Source organism: Rhipicephalus microplus, chromosome X (genome assembly GCF_043290135.1).
Source record: "Rhipicephalus microplus isolate Deutch F79 chromosome X, USDA_Rmic, whole genome shotgun sequence".
Lineage (NCBI taxonomy): Eukaryota > Metazoa > Arthropoda > Arachnida > Ixodida > Ixodidae > Rhipicephalus > Rhipicephalus microplus.
In genome coordinates, this window is record NC_134710.1 from 451,351,539 (window position 1) to 451,357,538 (window position 6,000).

The window sequence follows — 6,000 nt, forward strand, 5'->3', positions numbered from 1 at the left end:
AGAGAGGGGCAAGCACTCAATACGGGTGAGGCCAGTTGCAAAAGCGTATTGCCGCTTACGTTCTGAATGCCACATGGACCCGGTGCTCAGAGAGAGTGCCGCGCAATCGATGCGGATGAAGCCAGGTGAAGAAGCGTATTGCCGTTAACATTCCGGGTGCCGCATGGATTCAGTGCTCAGAGAGAGTGGCACGCGATCGATTCGAGTGAAGCCAATTGCAGAAGCGTATTGCCGTTTACGTTCCGGGTGCAAAATAGACCTGGTGTAAGAGAGAGTGGCACGCGCTTGTGGCGGCTGAAGCCACCGGGAAAAGCGTATTTCCGTTTACGTCCCGCGTGCCACATGGACCCGTTTCACAGAGAAGCAAATTGCCGTTTACTTTCTGGGTGCCACAGAGACTCGGTGCTCACAGAGAGTGGCACGTGCTTTATGGGGGTGAAGCCGGTTGGAGTAGCGTATTGCGGTTTATGTTCCGGGTACCACATGGCCCGGTGCTCAGAGAGAGCATCACGCGCTTGTGGCGGGTGAAGCCACCGGCAGAAGTGTATTGACGTTTACATTCCGCGTTTCACATGGACACGGTGTTTAGAGAAAGCAGCGCGCGCTCGTTGTGGGTGAAGCCAGTTGCAAAACCGTATCCATTTACGTTCCAGGTGCTACATGAATCTGGTGCTCAGAGAGAGTGGCACGTGCTCGATGGGGGTGAAGCTAGTTGCTGAAGCGTATTGCCGTTTTTTGCAGGTGCCACATTGGCCCGGTGCACAAAGAGAGTTGCACGTACTCGATGCGGCTGAAGCGAGTTGCAGAAGCATATTGCCGTTTTACATTCTGGGTGCCACATGAACCAGGTACTCAGAGAGAATGTCGCGCGCTCGATGCGGGTGAAGCCAAAGGCAGACGCAAACTGTCGTAAACGTTTTGGGTGCCACATGGACTCGGTGCTCAGACAGAGTGGCATGTGCTCGATGACGGGTTAGCCACTTGCAAAAGCGTATTGTCGTTTAGGTTCCTGGTGCCACATGGACCCGGTGCTCAGAGAGAGTGGCACGCACTCGATACGGGTGAAGCCAGTTGCAGATGCGCATTGCCGTTTACGTTCCCGGTGCCACATGGACCCAGTGCTCAGAGAGAGTGGCACGCGCTCGATGGGAGTGAAGCCAATTGCAGAAGCGTATTGCCATTTACGTTCCGGGTGCAAAATGACCCCGGTGTCAGAGAGAGTGGCACGCGATTGTGGCGTGTGAAGCCACCGGCAAAAGAGTATTTCCGTTTACGTCCCACGTGCCACATGTACCCGTTTCTCAGAGAAGCAAATTGCCGTTTACGTTCTGGGTGCCACAGAGACACGGTGTTTAGAGAAAGCGACGCACGCTTGATTTGGGTGAAGCCAGTTGGGGAAGCGTATTGCGGTTTACGATCCGGGAGCCACATGCACCCGGTGCAGAGAGAAAGCATCACGTGCTTATGGCGGGTGAAGCCACCGACAGAAGCGTATTGTCGTTTATGTTCCGCGTGCCACATAGACACGGTGTTTAGAGAAAGCGACGAACGCTTGATGTGGTTGAAGCCAGTTGCAAAAGCGTATTGCCGTTTACGTTCCGCGTGCCACATGGACACGGCGCTCAGAGAGAGTGCCGCGCACTCGATGCGGGTGAAGCCGGGTGAAGAAGCGTATTGCCGTTAACATTCCGGGTGCCACATGTATCCGGTGCTCAGAGAGAGCAACACGCGCTTGTGGCGGGTGAAGCGACTGGCAAAAGCACATTACCGTTTACGTCCTTCATGCCACATTTACTTGGTACTCAGAGATAGCGGCGCGCGATCAATGCGGGTGCAGACAGTTGCAGAAGCAAATTGTCGTTTACGTTCCGGGTGTCAGATGGACTCGGTGCTCAGAGAGAGTGGCACGTGCGCGATGCGGGTGAAGCCAGTTGCAGAAGCGTATTGCCCTTTTACGTTCTGGATTCCACATTGACCCGGTGCTCAGAGACAGCAGCACGTGCTTGTGGCGGGTAAGGCCACCGGCAGACAAGTATGGCCGTTTACGTCCCGTGTGCCTCATGGACCCGGTGTTCAGAGAGAGTAACGCGTGCTCGATGCCGGTGAAGCCAGTTGCAGAAGCAAATTGTCGTTTACGTTCCGGGTGTCACATTGACCCGGGCTCAGAATAAGTGGCACGTGCTCGATGCGGGTGAAGCCAGTTGCAGAACTGTATTGCCGTTTTACCTTCCAGCTGCCACATGGACCCGGTGCTCAGAGAATTCAGCACGTGCTTGTGGCGTGTGAGGCCACTGACAGACGTGTATTGCCATTTACGTCCCGCATGCCACATGGACCCGGTGCTCAGAGAGAGCGGCGCGCGCTCGACGGGGGTGAAGCCGCTTGCAGAAGCGTATTGCTATTTACATTTCGGGTGCCACATGGACCTGGTGCTCAAAGATAGTGGCACGCACTCCATGCGGGTGAAGCCAGTTGCAGATGCGTATTGCTGTTTACATTCCGGGTGCCACATGGACGCAGTGCTCAGAGAGAGTGGCACGCGCTCGATGCGAGTGAAGCCAATTGCAGAAGCGTATTGCCATTTACGTTCCGAGTGCAAAATGGACCCGGTGTCAGAGAGAGTGGCACGCGCTTGTGGTGGGTGAAGCCACCGGCAAAAGGGTATTTCCGTTTACGTGCCGCGTGCCACATGGACCCGTTTCTCAGAGAAGCAAATTGCCGTTTACTTTCTGGGTGCCACAGAGACTCGGTGCTCACACAGAGTGGCACGCGCTTTATGCGGGTGAAGCCGGTCGGAGTAGCGTATTGCGGTTTAGGTTCCGGGTACCACAAGGACCCGGTGCTCAGAGAGAGTATCACGCGCTTGTGGCGGGTGAAGCCACCAGCAGAAGCGTATTGACGTTTACATTCCGCGTTTCACATGGACACGGTGTTTAGAGAAAGCAGCGCGCGCACAATGTGGGTGAAGCCAGTTGCAAAAGCGAATCCATTTACGTTCCAGGTGCTACAAGAATCCGGTGCTCAGAGAGAGTGGCACGTGCTCGATGGGGGTGAAGCTAGTTGCAGAAGCGTATTGCCGTTTTTTTCAGGTGCCACATTGGTCCGGTGCACAAAGAGAGTTGCACGTACTCGATGCGTGTGAAGCCAGTTGCAGAAGCAAATTGCCGTTTACGTTCCAGGTGCCACATGGACACGGTGCTCAAAGAGAGTGGCACGTGCTCGATGCGGGTGAAGGCAAATGCAGAAGCGTATTGGTGTCTACGTTCTGGGTGCCACATTGTCTTGGTGCTCGGACAGCGCGGCGCGCGCTCGATGCGGTTGAAACCAGTTACAGAAGCATGTCACTTTTTATGGTCCGGGTGCCACATGAATCCGGTACACAGAGAGAGTGTCGCGCACTCGATGCGGGTGACGCCAGTTGCAGAAACGAATTGTCATTTACGTTCCGGGTGTCACATAGACTCGGGTTCAGAATAATTGGCACGTGCTCGATGCGGTGAAGCCAGTTGCAGAAGCGTATTGCCCTTTTACATTTCGGCTGCCACATGGACCCGGTGCTCAGAAAAAGCAGCACGTGCTTGTGGCGTGTGAAACCACCGACAGACGTATATTGCCATTTACGTCCCACGTGCCACATGGACCCAATGCACAGAGAGAGCAGCGCGCGCTCGACGGGGGTGAAGCCACTTGCAGAAGCGTATTGCCATTTACATTTCGTGTGCCACATGGACCCGGTGCTCAGACAGAGTGGCACGCACTCGATGCGGGTGAATCCAGTTGCAGATGTGTATTGCTGTTTACGTTCCGGGTGCCAAATGGACCCGGTGTCAGAGAGAGGGGCACGCGCTTGTGGCGGATGAAGCCACCGACAAAAGCATATTTCCGTTCATGTCCTGCGTGCCACATGGACCCGTTGCACATAGAAGCAGATTGCCGTTTACGTTCCGGGTGCCACATGAACCCGGTACTCAGAGAGAGAGTGGCACGTGCTCGATGCAGGGGAATCCAGTTGCAGGAGCGTATTGCCGTTTACGTTCTTGGTGCCGCATGGACCTGGTGCTCAGAGAGAAGGTCACGTGCTCAATGCGGGTGAAGCAAGTTGCAGAAGCCCATTGCTTTTTACGTTCTGGGTGCCACATGGACCCGGTGCTCAGAGAGAGTGGCACGCGCTTGATGTGGGTGAAGCCAGTTGAGAAGCGTATTGTGGTTTACGTTTCGGCTGCCACATGGACCCGGTGCTCAGAGAAAGCAGCACGTGCTTGTGGCGTGTGAGGCCACCGACAGACGTGTATTGCCATTTACGTCCCGCGTGCCACATAGACACGGTGCTCAGAGAGAGCGGCGCGCGCTCGACGGGGGTGAAGCCACTTGCAGAAGTGTATTGCCATTTACGTTTCGGGTGCCACATGGAGCCGGTGCTCAGAGATATTGGCACGCACTCGATGCGAGTGAAGCCAATCACAGAAGCGTATTGCCGTTTACGTTCCTTGTGCAAAATGGACCCGGTGTTTAGAGAAAGCGGCACGCGCTCGATGTGGGTGAAGCCAGTTGCAAAAGCGTATCGTCGTTTACGTTCCGGGTGCCACAGAGACTCGGTGCTCAGAGAGAGTGGCACGTGCTCGATGTGGGTGAAGCCAGTTGCAGGAGCGTCTTGCTGTTTATGTTGTGGGTGCCACATGGACCTGGTGCTCAGAGAAAATGGCACGTTTTCATTGCGGGTGAAGCCAGTAGCAGGAGCGTATTGCCGTTTACGTTCTGGGTGCCGCATGGACCCGGTGCTCAGAGAGAGGGGCACGCGTTCGCTACGGGTAAATCCAGTTGCAGACGCGTATTGCCGCTTACGTTCGTGGTGCCACACGGACCCGGTGCTCAGAGAGAGTTGCACGCGCTTGATGTGGGTGAAGCCAGTTGGAGACGCGTATTGCGGTTTACGATCCGGGTGCCACATGCACCCGGTGCTCAAAGTGAGCATCTCGCGCTTATGGCGGGTGAAACGACCAAGAGAAGCGTATTGACGTTTACGTTCCGCGTGCTACATAGACACAGTGTTTAGAGAAAGCGGCGCGCGCTCGATGTGGGTGAAGCCAGTCGCAAAAGCGTATTGCCGTTTACGTTCCGGGTGCCACATGGACCCGGTGTTCAGAGAGAGTGCCGCGCGCTCGATGCGGGCGCAGCCAGTTGCAGACGCAAACTTTTGTTAACGTTTTTGGCGCCACATGAACTCGGTGCTCAGACATAGTGGCCTGTGCTAGATGCCACTGAAGCCACATGCAGAAGCGTAATGCCGTTTACGTTCCGAGTACCACATAGACCCAGTGCTCAGATAGAGTAGCACGCGCTCGATGCGACTGAAGCCAGTCGCAGAAGCGTATTGCCGTTTACGTTCCGGGTGCAAAAAGGACCCGGTGTCAGAGAAAGTGGCACGCGCTTGTGGCGGGTGAAGCCACCGGCAGAAGCGTATTGCCGTTTACAATCCGCGTGCCACATGGACACGGTGTTTAGAGAAAGCGGCAGGCGCTCGATGCTGGTTAAGCCAGTTGTAGAAGCGTATTGCCGCTTTTTTCCAGGTGTCAAATGGGCCCGGTGCTTAGAGGGAGTTGCAGGTGCTCGATTCGTGTGAAGCCAGTTGCAGAAGCGTATTGCCGTTTTACGTTCCGGGTGCCACATGGACCCGGTGCTCAGAGAGAGCGGCACGCACTCGATGCCAGTAAATGCACTCGCAGATCCGTATTGCGTTTACGTTCCGGGTGCCACATGAACCCGGTACTCAGAGAGAGTGTCGCGCGCTCAATGTGGGTGAAGCCAGTTAGAAAAGCAAATTGTCGTTTACGTTCCGGGTGCCACATGAACTCGGTTCACAGAGAGAGTGGCCCGTACTCGATGCGGGTGAAGCCAGTTGAGGAAGCGTATGGCCGTTTACGTTGCGGGTGCAAAATGGACCCGGTGTCAGAGAGGGTGGCATGCGCTTGTGGCGGGTGAAGCCAGTTGCAGACGCATATA